General features: G+C 39.4%; 1 protein-coding gene across 1 annotated transcript in view; it reads right to left on the reverse strand.

Moving 5' to 3' along the window:
- Positions 1 to 21,533, reverse strand: part of cdh13 (cadherin 13, H-cadherin (heart)) — a 361,634-nt gene that overhangs the window by 19,314 nt on the left and 320,787 nt on the right. The gene's annotated exons all lie outside the window — the stretch shown is intronic.

Here is a 21,533-nt window from a genome sequence, read left to right on the forward strand (position 1 = left end):
TACAAATTGTGCTTCATCATCTCTGAAACATCCTCGTAACCAGATCAAATGAAGCCTTCATATTCACTACTGAATAAAGCCAGTTTACATTGATAGCTGATTCACCACAAACATTTATTTTGGGAAACAATGTCTCCTCGATTCCACAATAAGACAGACAAAATATGCTAGGGATTCTGGCTTAAAGAGGCCCTATACTGCTATTTTTCAGGTACATTTTTGTATTTTTGGCCTTTAATGTGACATGTTCTAATGCTTTAATGTTCAAAAGAGGCTTTACTTTTCTCATACTGCCTGTGCTGCAGCACCTCTCTCCACCTTCTGTCTGAAACCAGAGCCCAGTCTGCTCTGATTGGTTAGCTGGTCAACTGCTTAGAGATGTCCCTCTCCCTTAGCATATCACAAAAAAAATGTTGCAGCCCCAGCCAAGAAGTGCGAGTGTAACGTAGTGATGTCATTATGTTATGAAAGTAAACAAAGGAGTCCAATGGAGGCGTATCAGGCAGTGTGTCAGAGAGAAACTCCCTCTGCAGTGAACTTTGGGATTTTAGCCTTTGCCGACCATTTACATGCACAACAACCATTTGAACACACTACAGGAAAGGGAAAAGCCCCAAAGGCATAATGGGGCCCCTTTAAATAACAACAGTTTCAGAAGCTATATCTAATTAACTAACCAACGTAGCTGAAGGTAACTTATTGGCATTGGTTTGAGAAGCCAGCCTGATGATTTATTCATGTTCCAGCTGACCTTTTTAAAACGAGAACCTTGTAAAACATGTCTCAAAGAAAGAATGAATGCTGATGTATGACATTTAGAAACCGACACTATCTTAGCCAACTTCAAACAGAACCACTTTTGACAGACTCAAGCACTGTTGTAAGGTTATTTGTATGTATTTCATTTAGATGCCATAAATACAAAGTGTGGGTGTAAAACATTCACTGCACTTATGCCACATAATGCAAGTCCTCTCTCTGTGTTTGTGCGGGGACTGCTTACCTTGTGAAATACCCATGGCTTTATCAAATAAATGTCAAACACACCTTGAAATAATTAACATGGAAAATGTCTCGTCTGCATGCAGAGGCTTTTTATTCCCAGAGAACCTCTTAAACATAAGCAACATGAAGTGTTGCCCAAGCTGTTATATCCTTCTAAAGGGAGGAAAGTATCCATAAGTGCTAAATATGTACTATTTGTGTGAAGGTACTGAATGTAATGTACTGTATGTCAAGTGAAGTGGAGAACATAAGGCACGAGTAGGTGCTGATACTCGAGGATAATGGCAGCAATCCAACTTAATCATACACACACACACACACACACACACACACACACACACACACACACACACACACACAAACACACACACACTAAGCTACTCTTCCCTCCTGCTTCTGCTTTCCTATACGCCCGCATGCATTGGGTCAATAACAAACCTGAAAAACTCTCACTGTGCCAGTTTTTTTAGTAGTATTCAATAAAAAAAAGAGATACAATACAAACGTTAACATTTTCTGCTTCAGTCTGCAGAGAGATCATACAGTATCTGTGTGTTTCTAAGTGTTCATCAAACAATCATCATGATCTGTTTGTTTGCTGCTCACTACTTTAATTTCATTCTCAGCTGCAAAGCCATCAGCAGATTATGATTGAAAGAGATAAGGGAGAAATCAAATGTAATGGCAGCGAGTTTGGCATTTTCTGCTGCGTGAAATGACTGCTATCTCGCTTGCTTTTTTGTCTGCAGTCAAGGAACAAAACAAAAACAGCAAACCGCTCAAGATAAGTATGCCTGTGACAATATCAGCGGTGAATCGAGAGCGGAGAGGAATTACTTTAGCGAGAGCGGACAGAAAATGTGTTGAAAAGCAAATCAAAGACGGTAGCTCTTCAGGCGAGACCTCAGATAATCTATTATCGCTCGAGAGCCAGAGAGTGAGGATGCGGCTCGGATCCCCCGTCAGTGAAAAGATGAACATTTCAACCCATTTGTAGTGGGAGAGGCCGTCTCTGTGCTTGGCTTGCTTTAAATGAAGCTGTTTGTCTTCCTAAATGAATCCTCCCCATACCTAATCACTTCTCTTCTCCTACTCCTTATCTCCATTGCATCATGGCTGTGTCATCACCAGCCTGCCACGGCATCAATGGAGCTTGTCTGCTGGCCTCTACTTCACACCGCTTTGTCACAAAAGTTCTGATTAAACACCCTGCAAGTTTCTAAAGGAGATGGGCAATTTATGGATCTTTGCCACTACAGCAGGACTGCTCTTCTCTGCATGTTGGGCACTAGAAAGTACATCAAAAGTAAAGTAGACGGCAATAATGACAGAAGGGACATGGGAGGATTTCCTGTGATATTTGCCGAGTGATGAAAACGTGTAAAACAAAACCTGTCCTCTCATTGTCTCGTTGGAGTTGTTCAGTGTCAAAAACGGATTCATCGGGCTGTCAAAATGTGGTGGCAGCATAGAGTTTCTGTCTAATTAACAAAGGCTTCAATCTCCATGTACAGTTCTTGCTAGAGAGCCCAGAGAACCCAGAGCACAGATTGGTCAAATCAATGTTAGAGATTTAAAGATTAAAAAGAGAACAAAAGCCGTAGCTCTCTGCCTCTTAGGAAATGTGTGTGTAATCCTCTAATGCCATGTTTGTGTGATATTATAGGCTCATCCTTCTACCTCGAGTAACTCTGACAACTCATGGTGATTGACTCAATTATTTTCTTGTTTTGACAATTGCTATGTTCAAAACGCAAATTGTCAGTCATAATGGCCATGTTGGTGGTTAATGCAATAACAGCTAGAGCTTATTTTGAGTGAATGTGGCAGTTTTGTATCACACTGTTCCAGATCTTAGTCCATATTTCCTTTCAAATTAAACAGTTAGATAAAGACTGAGCTGTATGTCTATGAACCTGAATATGATGCAGAATCTGTTTTGACAACACGACAATATTTTCTTATGAGAAGCTTTCTAGTTTACATTTGCAGCAAGCTTTGGTTGTATGCAGATAAAAAGTCTGTGTCGAGCAAATGAGCCACACCGGCTCAAATGCAATCTTGTAACAACGTATACGCCAATGGCAGCATTCTAATATACAATTATTTCCCACCAATACTTTTGTAAAGTTTAAGCAAGAAGTTGGAACCAAAAGCAGTAAAAGAGAGAGGCATGTATAACAAAAAGTGAACTTGAACTTAAATAAAGCTGATACAAGAACAGGCGGACATACAAGGTAAAACAAAAAAACGAAAATAAATAAAAGCAATCAGACAAGGCAGGCGGGAAAACACAACGACAGGAAGCAAAACAAGACAAGACACAAGGAGAAAAAGCCTTTCAAAATAAAAGAGGAAACACAAACTAAGATCATGACAATGTTTTCTGAAATGTGGTCTTAAACAAAGATTTTGACAAATTACAGATTGATGGTTTGTTGAGTTTAGGGAAGGCCAAGATTGTAAAATTAATCAATTTCACAAAAAAACCATAATGTCTCTCGAGAGGTGTAGTCAGGGAATCACCAAAGCAAGTAGGTATCATTACGGTACCATGAATTTCGGGACAGAATATTCTCGGCAATACATGCAATTGTTGCTGACAGACCGACAGGAAGACGTTGCCATCCTGGAGACGAGCTGCTAACATGGCTTAACATTTAAATTACCCTCCCTATTTCTAAGACAGTGTTGCAATAAAACAGGCTGACACATGTATTTTCACAAGCCATCCCTCAATGTCTTCATTACAGTCCATCTCCCCTCAGCAGAGGTTGACCTTGAGTATTACAATGTATTTAAAACTTAATCCCAATGTGCCTAAGTGAATACATTTTGGCAAAATCTGAAGTTAATCCTATTACCTTTAAAGGTCTCCTATTATACAATTTTTAGGCATATATTATAGATCTCAGATATATAACAAACATGACTATCGAGTGGTTTGCTCAAAATACCAAACAGAAAAGAAACAAAAAGAGAGGAGAGCTCATGCAGGAGAATTCTACCGGCAGATACTCAGCTAAACGCTGCCGTGATTAAACGCCATATTATGTTCCAAACCACATCAAGGATTATTTCTGAAACAGTATGGAGCTCAAATGCTTTCTCTCTTTCAGGGTTTACCACAAGTAGAGTACCTTTTTATATCCTGCTTCTTTACACATACTCTCTCCAGCACAGGTTAGCTCTGAGTGTTAGCGATGCTTGCTAATGTAAACACAGACCATATTACTTCAAAAACACGTTGCGCATTGTTTCTGATAGCAATGTTTCTGATAGGGCCGTGGGTCCACATTTCCGATATTACGTCATATCGGACGCAAATCTGGATCCGCTACATTGTTCCCTCGTTTTTAGAGAGGTGGGTAAGGAGGAATAGAGAGAGGGTTGTATTTTCTGACACGTTGTGAGTCTCCTTACACACCAGGGACACATATTTATGTATAAAATACATCAAACAGTGCATTTTGCATAATAGGGGACCTTTAAGGCTTTGACATTTTGCATCTTGCTTATTACATGTAGATGGATATCCCTGAACTGTTTTGCTCTGAAGCTTTCTTTTATATAGCGTGTAATTAGATTTCAGGGATGAAGTCAGAACGTTTTTTTTAAATAATTTTTTTTTTTAAACGCAGCATGTTTTTTGAACCAAATTAGATAATGTATTATTTTCCCTGACATTTTTAACAATCCAAAGCCAAAATTACCAATCCACAAGTAAGGATTGATTCTGATGGAGTGGTTTCACAGCACACATTACACTAATTAACATTGACATTAGGTTTAATTGTCTCCATCAAAGGCCCTCCTCAATATTAAAAGGTGCGACGCCTTCGAGCCGGTAGCTGTGCTACACCTGCATATGAAAAACTAAATGTAATATATATTTACAATGTAGTAGCCAATTATAAAACCATTTTTGGTCCATTATGCTGCTGCTGCATGACTCGTTTGTAAACAATTTCTGTAAAACGGCATCTGGAAATGATAAGTACATTTTTGTGGCTGCTTACTTCTAATTAACTGACAACATCTTACACATAAGGCGTTGTGTTTCGAGACTTCTGGAGAGTAGTGAAACATTTTAAACTAGAGGCAACCATTTCAATTTGATCACATTCTGAATTAGGTTGAAAACCACAAAAAAGAGCTGAAATTTCACGGGAAAGTATTGCACTGTAATTTGCACATCATTTATGATGTATTGCACGTACAAACGCCATTACAAATATGAATGCAGTAGAATCAATCCACTTAGCATAATCATGGTGAATCAATTCAAAAAATTATTCTGAACATGGTTTTCACGGACAGAAAAAGTTGTTCTGCTCCTACTAGTATTTCAAAATGTTAAGTTGCAGCATCCCAGTATTGCAGAACACTATGTGTCTGGGGTAGATGCAGCAAACACCTATGTCGAGGAATTTCTGTAAGGACTGACTTCATCACCTCCAACCTCTTCCTCCAGGCTCTGCCCTCCGGCTCCACCTCCATGGACCAGCACTACTCCGACACATCCAGCTGCCCCTGCTGGCAGGCAGCCCTGTTATTCTCCCGTCTGCCCACAGATGAGAGGAGCGAGCAGACAGATTGACTCCCGGGGCCGTCAGGGCTAATCCACGGCTACAGGCTCCAATATGACCTTTCTTCCTTTCTTTCTCTTCCCTGCTTTCTCTTTATCTACCCCCCCAAACGCTCATTTTCACCCTGCTTTAGGCTAATGCTCTATTTATGTCTGACTGTCACTTTCTGTTGTTGTCACTTTATTTTTTCTCTTTCTGTTGTCTGACTTCTGCTCCCCTACTGTTGTAAAAGAGGAAGGAAAGACCGGCAGCGGTTTAGAAATGTACCGATTTCTTCCCCTGCACGGTATGGTGGGTATAAAATCGGTCTTTCCTCTTGCGGGGAAATGAGTTGTAGCAGTGAAGTTTTATGAGGGGAGGTGAGGGCAGAGAGCACAACAAATTTGAAGTGGGGGAAAAGTACAGCCAGTTCCATTTCCATTTTTTGGCAAGTCATACATTTGATCGGTTTTTCGTAGAAAAACTCTGAGAATTCGCCATGAGTGAATTCACAAAATTAAAAAAAGGGTCCACTTGTAGAGTGTAACCAAGGACAAAACTGAAACTATTCTTATCCATTCGTTTTCTCAGATGGAGGAACCATTAAAAACCAGGACAACTCAGGTACAAATAACCAGTGGAAGATGCCCTTGGCCAAACATATTCAGCATTGTTATTACTATGATTATTGTTACTCGGCCACGTGAAAGTGGATGATGAAGAAAATGAAATAACAACAGCAGGGCCTGGAAAGCTAGGAGCGGGGCTCGCGAGTGAGGAATGGCTCATTGGAAAATGTCACAATACATCATGCTGCAGCTTAACAGTCAGAAAGACTAATTCACAGGTGGACTACGGCACGGAATAGAGGAGAGGGAAAAGATAAATGAAGGCAACAGCTAAAATGAGAAAGCGAGGAGATAGCAGCAGGAGGATAGGAGCTTTGAAGGGGAATGATTTTGAAAATGATATGATTATATGAAACGTCTGCCGTGCTGGCAAATTGACTGAAATATAGTAAAATCTATTCCCCATCACTTTACAGTGTCTGCTTGTAGGTCTTACTCAACTTACTCTCTATCATGACCTGCACACCCAGGAACAGCACAATACTGAGCATCCAATTTCTCTTCATTTAACGTAACAGCTTCCTGACTCCGTCTTGTTTAAACTATTTCATACACTCCATTCAAACAAATGTAGCCGCAGTATGAGCCACCATGAGTAAACACTGGGATACTTCTTTTTATTTGTGTTTGAACAGCATTGTAATGTTTTGTCAGTAAAGGAATGTGTTTCCACAGTCAGTGCAGTCCAGCATATAACAACCAGAAGAAAAATGTAAAAACGACATGTTGAACATCAGGCAGAATGTAAACGAAACATTCTACAACTCAAATTATTAACACTTTAAAACATTATTAAAAATGAACTATTTAAAACGTATATTTTTTGTGAATCTTTTCTCTTTATCTTGCAAATTCAGAAAGCCTAGATCACACACATTTGATTTTAATCATTTTAAATATTGTAATTGGAAGCAAAATAAGAAGTATTGGAAAGCTACTGTATTGATTTGAAACATTTCAATTTTATAATTGAACCACTAAAAAACATTACAAAGCCCTTGTGAATCTGACATACCATGGTGGAGTCTATGTGTTTTTTTTAAGAATAAATTGATTAAACTTCATGTAGTGTATTTTTCTAAGTTCTTTCCTCAGTCAGTACAAAGTCCTTATCAGTTTATAGTCCAGTCAAAAAACGAAATACTAAACAGATTGTAGATAACGGTATGTAAAAACAAGGTAATAAAATCCTGAAACGTAATTAGTTGTGAATGGATTTAAATGGTGGTGTCATTGAAAAAGAGTCACAAATTCGCTTCACTTTATCAGGGCATTTTATGATAACAGCAACTACTTCCACCATTCTGTGCACTCACTGTACTGCTGAAGGATACAGTGTACTATCAGGGTTTTGTTTTTTTCAGTTCCTCTCTATCAGTCTTGCCTCTGTATGAGTCCCAGACCTTGTTAAAACTCCCTTCAGATAACCCACTTCATTCTGTCCCATCACTCATCGGGCTCCTCGGGGCTTCGGCAAACGCTATCACATGACACCTTGCTAATCTGATTGGCTGATCGGAACTGTAAATGAAACCAGCCAGAGCCAATTACAATAGGCACAAGTCATTAAGAGAGATGACTTCTGGGAGAGAAGCGGTGCTGGGGACAGGTGCATCGCTGCTAGTCTGGCAAATTACTTTCAGAATAGAGTTTGGGTTATCTGTTTCTCGCTATTATGCCAAGTGATTGGAGAGGGAGGATATTGATACGGCTTAAAGTACTGTAGGCTTATACTGCAATCTCTTTTTGCACTAATTAAACACCAGAATTGGCTTCCTTGGGATATTTCTTGGTTTGCCTTGCTACAGGATTTTAACTGTGATAAGGTGTCGGATAATAAAAAAGTCTACACATCCAAGTGGAACAACTTCAATTAGTAAGTTAAATTCACACAATTCACAGCAATTAGGCAAGATCTAATGGCCTTCTGGGCCAAATTGAAATGATAAAAAGCTCCTTTTACACAGCTACCTGTACAGACAGCAATAAGCTAAAATTAGTTACACATTCAAAAGTGATTAAAAGCTTGATTCAGGCACCTGTTCTCCACCTGCTTCTCATTCCTAGATGTTCTATATGCAGTTTTTTTCACAACAGACTGTTTGATATGTCACAGTGGGCAAAGGCACAGGTGTAAATAATAAGTATGAAGAATGGCTGAATTCCATTTCCTGGTGTTGTGCCTAGTAGCCCACGGCCTCATATTAATGGTTTACCCGGACAACTAAAGTTGTTAAGTCTTTAGATATCTTACTAGTGACAGCTGTGCTCTTGCTACTATCAGGATTTACCCTGAATAAATCCCAATGTTTTTAATTACTTCAACATTTTCCATACTTTTGTCTAGTGCTTCAATCTTATTCCCTGACTCTGAAGATACAAGGAGAAGCAAGTAATGAGACATCTTTCCTCTAAAATGTGATTTCGAGCGGCAGCCAGATCTGATAACCGCAGCACGGCTGGATCAGCTGTCAGCCAGCTGTTTGGAGTTTGTATTCGTACCGGCTGCACTGTGCAAATATAAATAATATTTGTTTTCATACTGTGTAGTTGAACTGGTGTTGAAGGGACCTCACTGCTCAGAAATGCCAACAATTAATAGAAGAGTAATAATGTTCATGTTAGGGTTCTCATAATTGTCTGTCTACTTTCGTATAAAACTTTGGTTATGTTATGCAGTTTCAGAGTAGTCCAATTAGCATCAGCGTCCAATCACTAAAAGATTTCCAACAAAGAGATGTGTCAGTCAGCTAAAAGAGTTATACAAAGGCTGACCCTTTTCTCCTCACTTTTGTCTCCTTAGGGAATCCTTTTGGCTCTGTTCGTTGGAAAAGCCTGCAATTTGACAGGCTGGAACAATCTTGGGCTAGGCGAGGATTGAGGGACAATGAAATAAGTGAATTGGGATGTTCTCACTGTCACTAAAAAAGTCCTAACCATTATGTCTGCGTTTTTCTCAGCCAGCTGTAAATGCAAAAAGTACTGAACCATAAGCTCAAGAAAGATTTACCATCAAGTTTAAAGTGAACTTAACTCAGGCATTCTCCTGCTAGCTTAAACTAGCACAAAGGGTAATAAAGTAGCAGTAGCTAGCAAGTATTCCATAGCAAAAGGGATTAATCAAGCGAATACAACCATGCTAGAGGCTCGGTGGGGATGTAATTAAGTACAGTACTTTAAGCTAAATTAAAAGATAAGCATGCTTGAATACTAACAATGACAATGCTCAAATGTTAATGTTAAGCAGGTATTATGTACCCTGAAGGGTAGTGTTACCATGCAACCCAGTCTCACGGCATTTTGTGTTAAAGTCACGAAATTTATTTAATCTATTGATTCGTGTTCACCAACACGATTTTCGAATTTTTTTCGTGTCACACAGAACGATTTTAAAAGCAATGTATTTCTATTGGTAGTATGTTTCGTGCCTGCACCACGTCTTTTTGTCCGGTCGGGTCTTGGAAGACCATAAAAACATTTTCTTACTCAATATCTTACCCTAGGCCTAACCCTATCCCCTCTAGTTTAAATTGTATAATGTCAGAGTTTTTTTGCCGTCCACGAGGGAAATAAATGGGGCTCAGAGCCTCAGAATACTGAAATCTGTATTTTTTGTCATCTTTTTTTCCTTCTAATCTGTTATTATTTCGTGCAGGCACGAAACATACTACCAATATAAATACATTGCTTCTAAAATCGTTCTGTGTCAGAACTGAAATCTGTATTTTTTTTTAATCTGTTTTTCCTTCTAATTTGTTATTATTTACATTGCTTTTAAAATCGTTCTGTGTGACACGAAAAAAATTCGAAAATGGTGTTGGTGAACACGAATCAATAGATTCATTTCGTGACTATAACACGAAATGCCGTGAGACTGTGTTGTACCATGCAAACATTTCCAATTCAACACCAAAGTAAAAAATACAGCTGAGGCTGATGGCGAGGTTGCAGATGTGGTCACTATCGAAAAGTCAAGTTTTGACCAAATGATATAAATAAAAAGTCAGGGGATCAAAAATGTATTAGGATTTATCCGTAGGTAAAGTTAAATACCAATAATTACCACATTTCATGTCAATGCGTACAATAGTGCCATAACTTGCATGCATGCTATAACCACAAATGTTTATCTCGTGGTTAAACAATAAGAGAAGTCAACAATGACCTACTTTCTCATTGATCCATCATCTGGGAACAATGCATGAGGCAACTTAAAAGGCATTCCATCAAAAATGTGTTGAGATACTTGAGTCTGTTGTTTTAAGGTTCAAAGCATGAACCCTTACAGTTATTGACTACAATGACTTTGGTGACATCACATGAATCCCAGTAGAGCTCAACCTTGGTTAAATACTTGTGTATGGTGTTTATTATTTCACAACAAAGTTACCAAATGACCTGTCTCCAAAAAGTATCTAAGAACTTCCGAATCAAGGGTTTACAAATTAACTAGATTTACTATATCCCTCCCTTATTTGGTATATGCATGGTGCTTTTTGAGAATTGGCACATGCACAAGAGGAAGGGGGAAATCACAGGGCAGAGCTACTCTGTGACAATACTAACGTGAAAGGTGTTAATTGAGGTGGCCTTCACTGTGAGGCTGGGTAATTAAAACATCCCCCAAGCTCTGCACTCCACACTATCACCATACAGCCCAAATATATATACTCACCCTGACATACACAGATGGTGCCTCTAACTCTTCAGATGTCCTGTGTTGGTCTAATGACATACATATAGAGCAGGGGTCTCCAACCTTTCTTCATCTGAGAGCTACTTTCAAAAAATGAAAGTGGCCAAGAGCTACTTGCATCACATCGCTTACATTTATTCACATAGCCCTCATCAGTTGAATTAAGCTATACTTTTGTACACGTGTGAAATTGCAATAACTAAAGCTTATCAAAAATAAGGTCCAAGAAAACGAAGATTTCTCACATATTATTATGGCCCACATAATAAGTACATCACTGAACATTCACATAAGTGTCCTTAATCACCACCTTACAAGCATTTCACTCTTTTGTTAGTGAGATGAATGGCACTGCATGCAGTCCACCATAGAGGTGTATGCTGGACCCACTTAGGTTCACTCTAATAGAGTCATTTAAATGTTCATCAGTCGGTCTTGTTCTGTATTTAGATTTCATTCATGTCAGAAAAAGCTGCTTCACAAAGGTATGTAGAACAGAACCAAATAAAGCAGACATTTTCAGTGCTGCTTGGTGAATGTTCTTATAGTTTTCTGGGTCTACAAGGCTCCAGAAATGTTCTGAGTTTTGCTGAGACTTAAGCTGAACATTATTTTGGAGATCTCCACAGGATTGACACTGAACAGTTGTTCAGCCATCTTTTTCTTCTTCTTCTTCGTCTTGATATTAAATTATAAACCATAATAATTCAATTGTATAGGTCTAGCCACCCTATATCTGTGTGTGAAAATGGTTCCATCCTCAAAAACAAAAAACTAATACTTCTGCAGTCTAGCTGCAGCTTCTAGCTACGGTCTTCTGTTAAAAAAAAGACACTGAATGTCTTGAATGTGGCATCACACACATGACTTTAGTCTGAACACAGCAGACAACAGGAGTATTTACAATAGCATTATAAAAACAAAAATAGTGCATGTGGGTGCACACTTACATTCTCTGTCTTACTGTTACATAAATCCCATGAATGTATGAGATTAAGTTAGCTTCATCATATCTCAATCAGTGATTAAGTGAATAATAAAGTTTCTATCGGGTCACTATCAGCCTGTCACTCATTATTTTCAGGGAGGGGGCGGGGTTTGGAGGAACGGAGAGGAGACGGTGATCGCGGAAGCTTTCCTCCTGCCTTCACAAACTTTACACAAGTATTTATCAACTGAAAATAGCAAGAGGACATTCATACTCTGCAATCCAAGACTTGATTAAATCCACCAAAAACCTGACATGACGATAACGAGTGTTTTTCAAAAAACACAAATCCCTCCCTGTGTGTCTCTGAGCAGCGACAGGGCCTGATTCAGAGCGGGTCATTCTGCTGTTAGTTCTGGACTGGTGTTGGTGGAGAAAGCAGACTGCTCCGTGTGTGTTGTCGCTGTGCTGCTGTCACGTCTGTTCCTTGATCTCTGCGTCACCGACCATTTGATATTCGTGTGACAGAAAAAATTCTAAAATAAAAAAACGTTATTGTCCAGCCGCGGCCGAAAAATCAATAAGCAACCTTACTACGCTATAATCGATAATCGAGCGGCGAGCTACTGAAAAGCTGCCCGCGAGCTACCGGTAGCTCGCGATCGACGTGTTGGAGAGCCCTGATCTAGAGAAACTGAAAAAAATCCTCCATCAGCCGTGTTTGCGCGATTCCATCATCCGACTTTATCTTTCATTATCTATTCCTCTCAATCTCTACTACCCACTCATCTCATTTTATTTCGATCCCTGTCATTAAAACTACACCCTAAGCTGTTCATATCTCCACAGAGGAAGCCCTTGTGAAATACCTTGATATGCCCCTTTCACACCAACACAGTTCCCGTTCTAGCTCCGTGCTAGTGCTCTTCTGGTTCCGAACCGGTTTTTATTTTCGGCTCCCGTTTTGTTCACACCGCCCAGAGCCCGACTGGTGCTGCCGCTGCTGCGTCATGACGTCACCGTTTACGTCCCTGATTTTCTCCCCAACGGCGCTCACAACAACAACAATGGGGGACTGCGTCGGGTCGATGATCGTGTTACTTTTAATCATACGAAGCCAGATTAAATTAAATAATTCTCCAACCTTATACTTTTCTCCAGAGTGCCGTGGTTCATTGTTTATTAATGTGTTTCAGCGGCATTTACCGACCGCTGTAAAGTATTCACTGTCTGACTGTCACACAAGCAGCTGATACATATCCCCAATTCCCCACAAGTGAATGTGTTTTAGTATGAATTGACGCTGTTTGGCATCACAACGCTGTTTTGAAAGTTTCTCTGGTATAAAATGGGTGATGTTAGCATAGCAACCGAAGCTACACTGACTATCCAACCCAGTCTCACGGCATTTCGTGTTATAGTCACGACATTTAATCTATTGATTCGTGTTCACCAACACGATTTTCCCCTTTTTCTCGTGTCACACAGAACGATTTTAAAAGCAATGTATTTCTATTGGTATGTTTCGTGCCTGCACCACGTCTTTTTGTCCGGTCGGGTCTTGGAAGACCGGAAGCTGTGTGGTTCATAAGAACATTTTCTTACTCAATATCAAGCCATGATTATTGTTTTTATTTTAAATCGTATAATGTCTGACTTTCTTTGCCGTGAAAAAATAAATGGGGCTCAGAATACTGAAATCTGTATTTTTTCAATCTTTTTTTCCTTCTAATTTGTTATTCTTTCCGAAATAACATACTGTTATTTACTCAACAATAACACACAATTATCCTTGTTTTTAATTGTTTGTTTAATTCTATAATATCGGGCTTTTTTGACGTCCGTCAGGAACTGAATTTCAAAATAAAGTCACCGGAAACAGACGTAGGCGATACACACCCACTGAACTGATTACCCAAGATCCTCAGCTATGGTTGAAGCTTGGTGATTGGATGTTTTAGCCACAATGCACGTTGGAATTGCGTTCACAGCTTGGGGTGAAAACACTATTTCCGGTCTCGATGTTAGCATAGTAATCTGCAGTACTCATCAACTAAACACATCAGTTTATCCTTGTTAATTACACAACATTGATTGGTTTAAATTGTGTACAATGCTTTTGTGTTTTCCCCCTTCGATTCTGAGAAACAAATAGTTTTTTCGGAGTTTAGAATGGCCGAAGACACTACACTACCCATAATCCTCAGCTATCGTTTGGTACTACAGTCCCTTTGCTTGACAAACCCCGTAATTAATCTTCAAGCTCTGTGATTGGATGTTGGAGTGGCAGTGTGCGTAGAATCCAAAACTGGACTCGAACGGGTCCCCCCCCCCAGAACTACACATGCTGGCTATTGTGTTTCGCAACCTATGTTCGCAACATGTTCTATGGCACGTCTCTACTGGGAATTGTAGTTTTAAAAGACGTTTTCGTTTTTCCCACAATTAGAAGTTGCCAGTATTAAACTGTGTACACCCCTGGTGTTATCAAATTTAAAACATATAATTAATAAATGGGTGAAAAGTGCTTGTGTCCATAATGGGCAGCATTAATATATACCCACATGACAGCTCATTGTTACTTAGTAAAATTCCGTGAAGGTGATTGTCCAGAGATATTTGATAGTTGGTGCTTGAAAAGACTAAACATTTATCTGCAGATCTCTATAAAGCATATTCATTACTCGTTATTCTCGACTAATAGTTCATTAAAGACTGTACATAATGGATATTTTGCACATCCCTTTCAAGATTTCAAGATTTTCTAAGGTTTATTGACATATCATATACACAACTACGGTGTAGTTATGCAATGATGAATAACTTGGGTTGCAGGTTCCTCATCACAAGACATCTATCAATATGTGTGTACCTCCACCATTAAACTGTCATATTCTGCACATTTCTTATTCTATCTACATACATCTTATAAGAGTATAATAAATATGTATAATATCAGTTAAAATAAGTGCTTCAACATAGTTAACATTGCAGGAAAGCAATATATTAGACGTTAAGTACTTTGTCAGGCTTAATATTTATCTGTAGATACCCCCAAAGCTTTTTGCTTATTTAAAAGAAGACCTTAACCTAAAGCATTCTTTAATGTTTAAATAAAGGTTAATTAGTTTGTCTGTTTTGCACATCCTCATATTAATATCTTTGTATATCCGGCACTAAACTGTTTTATTGTAGAGATCACTACAGTATCTTCTTGATATTTTATATTCTATATTTCTATCATTGACCTTCTACTTTCCCCCTATTTTGTATGTACTCTTAATATTTTTATCATCAAATATAACATATTCAACAAAAAAATTGAATAACGTGCTTTAACCACTAGGTTAAAGCGGGTTAAAAAACTGTCAAGTTGAAAGTGTTAACACAACAAATTATACTTTTTATTATTAGTGTAGGACACTTATGTATGTATAACATCTGAAGATGTGTAGTTGTATTCATGTTTTCACATAATTTTACAGGATATTGCTATATTATTTGACATGTTTTACTTCTACACATTAATATCTGATTTGTAAAACATCATAGACAGAAAGGTATATCCGTCATTTAATGGTAAGCTATTGAAATTCTGAATCCATAGATGTGTCTCCCATCACCCAAAACCCCTGACTATTCTCTCAACTCAGTATTTACATTCTTTAATTCAAAGAAAATCAATAATATCTTTAAAAACTACAAGTCCCTGTCTATCAGCTGTGCACCGCTAACTATCTACCAATTGGATCAAATATAAAAGTAAACCAAATTACTATTGATACTGCAAGGAGATGTATTGTGTGAAGAGAAATTGAAGATTTTGTTTAATTGCTGATATATTTATGATCACGTTTTCAGTTTCGGTGGCAGTTCTTCCAGTTTGTCCAGAAGTCTTCTAATCAGGGCTCTATAAATAAAGAACTACGGCAGATGTGCAATATTTAATGCAGCCGAACCGTGTATTACAATGCCGTTATGTGATGACTTTCAAAGAGAAAAGCAAGTACACTCGGAATAAAGTATTATTATTATATTAAAATGTTTTCGGATTTCATATCGCATAAACACCATATCCCAACATGCATTGCGGCTAAAACATCCAATCACAGAGCTTCAACCATAGCTGAGGATCTTGGGTAATCAGTTCAGTGGGTGTGTATCGCCTACGTCTGTTTCCGGTGACTTTATTTTGAAATGCAGTTCCTGACGGACGTCAAAAAAGCCTGATATTATAGAATTAAACAAATAAATAAAAACAAGGATAACAGTGTGTTATTTGGAAAAGATAAACAAATTAGAAAGAAAAAAAGATTTAAAAAATACAGATTTCAGTTTTCTGAGGCTCTGAGCCCCATTTATTTTCCTCACGGACGGCAAAAAAAGTCTGACATTATACGATTTAAAATAAAAACAATAATCGTTGCTTGATATTGAGTAAGAAAATGTTTTTATGAACCACACAGCTTCCGGTCTTCCAAGACCCGACCGGACAAAAAGATGTGGTGCAAGCACGAAACATACTACCAATAGAAATACATTGCTTTTAAAATCGTTCTGTATGACACGAAAAAAAGGGGAAAATCGTGATGGTGAACACGAATCAATAGATTAAATGTCGTGACTATAACACGAAATGCCGTGAGACTGGGTTGGACTATCTTGACTACTTGTTGTTGCTATCCTATTGTGGCATAAACCGTTTTCTACAGGCACATTTTACCGGCGTATTTTTCATTATGATTCTACTTGTGATAGTCGGACATGACAACCTGTGCAGCCCATGTATTGATTCCATCCGATAGCTGCTATAGGCCTAATACAAAACAAAACGTCTGCCTGCTCTCCACAATGATCAATAACAGCGAACGGATGGTCAAAGTAAGGTACAAATAAACAGAATCACACAAAGCCTGGTTAGTGTTGCCTGACTTTATACTGTAAAGTGTGTTTTTTTTATAAGATGTGCTATACTGTAAAGAGAACGTATGAAATGCCATTCATCTTTCATCCAGGATACTGGTGTTTGCCTTCTCATGACAACAAAAACTTGTTGTGTTTTTTCCTTGACAGACGTGATAATTCAAACCCAAACCAAGCTTTCTTTTCCTAAGCATAAAGAAGTGGTTTTGTTTGATTTAGAAATGTAACATATACTGTATGTCCAGTGTCTGGCTACTTTCAAGGCACTATTTGTTAGGGTAATAATATTTTCAATGGTTAGCATGCAAGGCTAACTTTTGATCTCTGGATAACTCAGTATTCCAAGGACACAAACGAGGCTGTTTCTGTTAAAAGCTAAAAATAGATGTTTATTTCCTGGCAAAGCTGAATAAAGGTATTCTTTAATCACTGACGTAAAAGTGTGTACAAGGTTGCGACTCCCCCAGGAGGTTGCGCTACAAGTCGACGGCAGGAATAGGGAGACAGAGGTTGGGGAAGTGGTACTAAAAGCACTAAAGTGAGAAGGACACAGTGTGTATTTGGGGTTAATGAGGCAGTGTTGCAAGACAGGGGAGGCGACAGAAGGCAAGACAGCGTCGAGCTGTGAACTTCCCTGCTTTCCCGAGCATATCCTATTACATCGCCATTATCCTGGGTCAAGATACCTTGGTTCCCTACCCTCACAATGGTGTCACCCCTGCCTACTGCTACACAGGGTCATAATTGATAGGCTGGCCAAGAACACATTTCAGTTAGGTAGTTAACCTGCTTGCCTCTTTGGCTGTCTCCATAAAGGGATTGACAAAAGAGAGATATATAAATTGAGTGAAAGTGACCTTAGGACGTGAACTAGAATAGTAAACACATCCACAATTCGTAAAACCTTATTTTGGTCAAATGCTATCTGAAAAGAAAATCATCTGACTAAATATATTCACTTTATTCCTTTGTCGTGTAATTTGTATCTTTAACTTTTCTCCCAACCTTTTGAGCTTGTTTGATTTTCTTATTTACCATTGTATTGAAGCTGCTCTTTAGCTCATGCTCTCTTGGCTGTAGTAATTGATTATTTGGAAAGCTATATAAGGCCATCAAGGAGGAACTGGAGACTATTACACATATTATTATCAGAGTTGGGTGTAACGCGTTACAAAGTAATGCGTTACTGTAATAATATTACTTTTGTCGGTAACGGAGTAGTGTAACGCGTTACTTTTATAATTCAGTAATCACACTACAGTTACTAACATTGCCCCGACACGCGTTACTTCGTTACTTTTATAAAATCAGTCATAATCACACTGACAGACAAGAGGGGTTTCCGCCGCAGGTTTATATGTACGTAATCTGCGCGACTTGTGCGTCCACATCTCCACGTGCAGTGCTGCATAAACATGGCTGAGTCAGCGATAACTTTCGAGGGGTGGAGGTATGCCCATTATTTTGAGTTCGTCCGAAGAATAGACAGGAATGTGACGGTGAGGTGCAAACTGCATGTGTCCAGGCCAGAAGCTGTTATCCACTGCTGTAAACACCACGTCAAACCTCAACAGACACCTGCAAAGAACACATGCTAAGGTGAAGCTAATAGCTAAGGACCCCCGAACCCAGAGTGAGGATGTTGTGAGTGCGCCGCCGCCTACTCCGAAGCAGCAAAAATTACCGGTAACCAAAGCAGAGATGGACAGGCTTGTAGCATCCTTCATAGTAGAGAAAATGTTGCCCATTTGCACAGTGGAATCACCATCGCATCGTTCAGAGATATACTGCGCAAAATACAGATAGCAGGAGACAGAGGACAGCCATAGTCAGAGCTATCTGGATCAGTCTTATGCGACAATGGAAACTGAACTAAAGAGAACATTTGAAACTTTAGCAGTCTGCGTGATCTGCCTGTAGGGAGGGGCGGGCCGGCCCTGCGAGTAAAGTAACGAGTAAAGTAACGAGTAAAGTAACGAGTAAAGTAACGAGTTACTTTATGTAGAGAGTAACGAAGTAGTGTAATATATTACTTTTTTTTAATAACGACCCCATCTCTGATTATTATTTATATAAACACTGACAATCTTTCCAATTGTAAATTAGAATGATTGAATCACGGTTGCATGCCTACGCCAACCACTCAAGTTTACATCTATCTATATCTAAAATGTCATTTGAGTGAAACTATCAATATAAGCCAATGAATAATTTAGTAATAGTAGTCAAAAACATGTTTTGTCAGGTCACAGTGACCTTGACCTTTGACCACCAAATCTATATCAGTTCATCCTAAAGTACAAGTAGCTTCTGCTCAATCAGAACATAATTATTTCAAGGCCTTTATGAGATATAACATTAAAAAGCAACAGAGATATGTGATGTTACGGTGACCTTGACCTTTGACCACCAACATCCAATTGATCCTTAAGTCCAAGTGGGTGTTTGTACCACATTTAAAGACATTCCCTCAAGGCGTTTCAGACATATCGAGTTTACGAGAAAATGATGGGTAGACATCCGGAAAACACGATGCCTAAAGCAACAGCTGAGGCATAAGGATTATTTTCTGTTGTATTCTCGGCCCGTGGATTTCAGCCCATTGGGCTGACACACGGGCTCATCATGCTTTATTATTGCACTGCTGTAGTTTGAGGCAGCCTGATCACAGCTGGCTAAACACACAACATGAGTCTATCTATCTGCATTTAGCCTGCCAGGCTGCCTCGCTGTGTGCTTCTGACATGACAGACACTTAGCAGTAAAGCCATTGTGTCTTGGATGGCCTGAAACAGGAAAATTACTCAGCCCATTATGTCAATAAGCCGCACAGTGGTTCCCAGCTCTTAGTTCTGCAATGAGGCAGAGCTGTGGCGGACATCGTACGCGAAGATGGACACATGTCGAGGCACAGAAAGGTATGCCTGCCTGCACACTCACATGGGGGGGTCTCAGCTACTGACAGGCGGCTACCACTGTCAGTCTTATTCTTTCCTTTAAGAGGAGAAATCAACCTATTATGCAGACCTTGAGATAGATAGATATAACATAGAGATGGCCGTTAGACACATGCTGCAAACACACAGTTTTGTTTAATTTTGCATCCATCTGGGCACCAAAGAGTTTTTTCTGTCTCCTCTCTGACCCATTAGGATTCAGAATCGCCTCTCTCCTATTGCCTTTTGCTTTTGATTTGAACAAGAGGGGATGTGATGAATGCTGAGACTTATCAAAGGGCTCAGTCTGAGTGTGTGCAATACTTAACATTCCTGTAATTAACAAAGCTCTCTACGACTGTGTTGAGGTTGTTTCAGTGTGATACAGACACACACACGCACAAACTGTCAGGACTAAATGAAGGCCTTTCCTCTGTATGTCCACGTGTTCAAAGCAAACACTGCCTAATTATGTTGTGCATAACTTTAAAGTTGTATTGGAAGTTCAGTGGCAGCAGACACTGCAGATCTTGTGTGTGAGTATGTGCGTTGCGGTGTTTCAGACGACTGGGGCTTTGATAATATATTCATGCCTCCCAATGACAAATGGTTCCCACCAGGAGGCGGTTTAACATTTAAATGAGAAGCAGGAGAAAAAATGGAACCACAGCAGTGAGTGGATACACAGGGGCAGGCAGGAGAGGCACTGCGTGTACCAGGACAAAGACATTAAAAACATGGATGAACACACAACTTCAAACCGCCCACACAAACAAACACACAGATCTGCCGACAAAGAATATAAAAAACGAATGTGGAGGAAGGAGAAGGGGGTAAGATGCGGGAACAGCTGGCGTCGCGGCGGGGAATCAGAGAGCAGAAGAGAATTTGTTGGCGTGCGAAACCAGCAGCTACTGATGAGAGTTTATATAAACAGCCCGTCAAGCCCTCTGCTCAGGTTGGAACAATATCTCATCAAACAATATCGCGCTGCTTCATCGGCCTGCCAGGTGCCGCTGCCCAGACACAACTGGGTTGCAGCTTTTCAGTCATTAACTCAGGTACAGAAACACATGATGGGTGGAGGGAGACAATGTGCACAAATACAGATGCAGGGATGAAGGTGAGCACCAGTGCATGCAAATAATCAGATTCACACTCTCCTGTGCACACGAAGCGAAAATCACACATTCATTCAAGTATACAACGACACACATCATGGAGCGACATATGACTGTGTCTGGCTCTCCTGCAAGTGCAGATGATTGCTATGGCAATCGAGTGTAACCTCCAGACTCACTGCTTTTCGAGCTGAGATGACCCCTGACCTTGACATAAACATTTGTGTTACTTCACGTTGTTCAACCACCGGATCCTTTTCTTATTCCCTTCTCTTATGTTTGTCCTATTTCTGTCCGCCATCTTCACTTTTCTTTTCCTTGAACCTGACTTCCTTCCTTCCCAATAGTATGTTCTCTCCGTCGTTCACCATCTGCTGCAGCCTGGAGGCCTGCTCCGGCTGACCTGCCCTCATGCTGTTAACCAGGGGCTATGTCAATCTGTTGCTAACCATGCAACACATTTACCAAGAATATACTTCCTATTTCAGGTTAGCACATGAGGTCAAACAAGCTTAAACTGTCATGGCCATCAAAAAGAAGAAATACAGTAGAAAACTACAACAAGACTAACGGTTACTGGCAGCATATTTTACTTTTCTTCCATGGAAAATAAAATGATTTTGTGGTATGGCATGCAATGATAAAAACCTTGGAAAACCTGTACTAAAAAATAATGTTTTGTTGTTGAAGACCTTTCCTTTCCTTACCTTAATATGTTTCAATAGAT

The sequence above is a fragment of the Trematomus bernacchii genome, unplaced genomic scaffold (genome assembly GCF_902827165.1).
Source record: "Trematomus bernacchii unplaced genomic scaffold, fTreBer1.1, whole genome shotgun sequence".
In the NCBI taxonomy this organism is placed as follows: domain Eukaryota; kingdom Metazoa; phylum Chordata; class Actinopteri; order Perciformes; family Nototheniidae; genus Trematomus; species Trematomus bernacchii.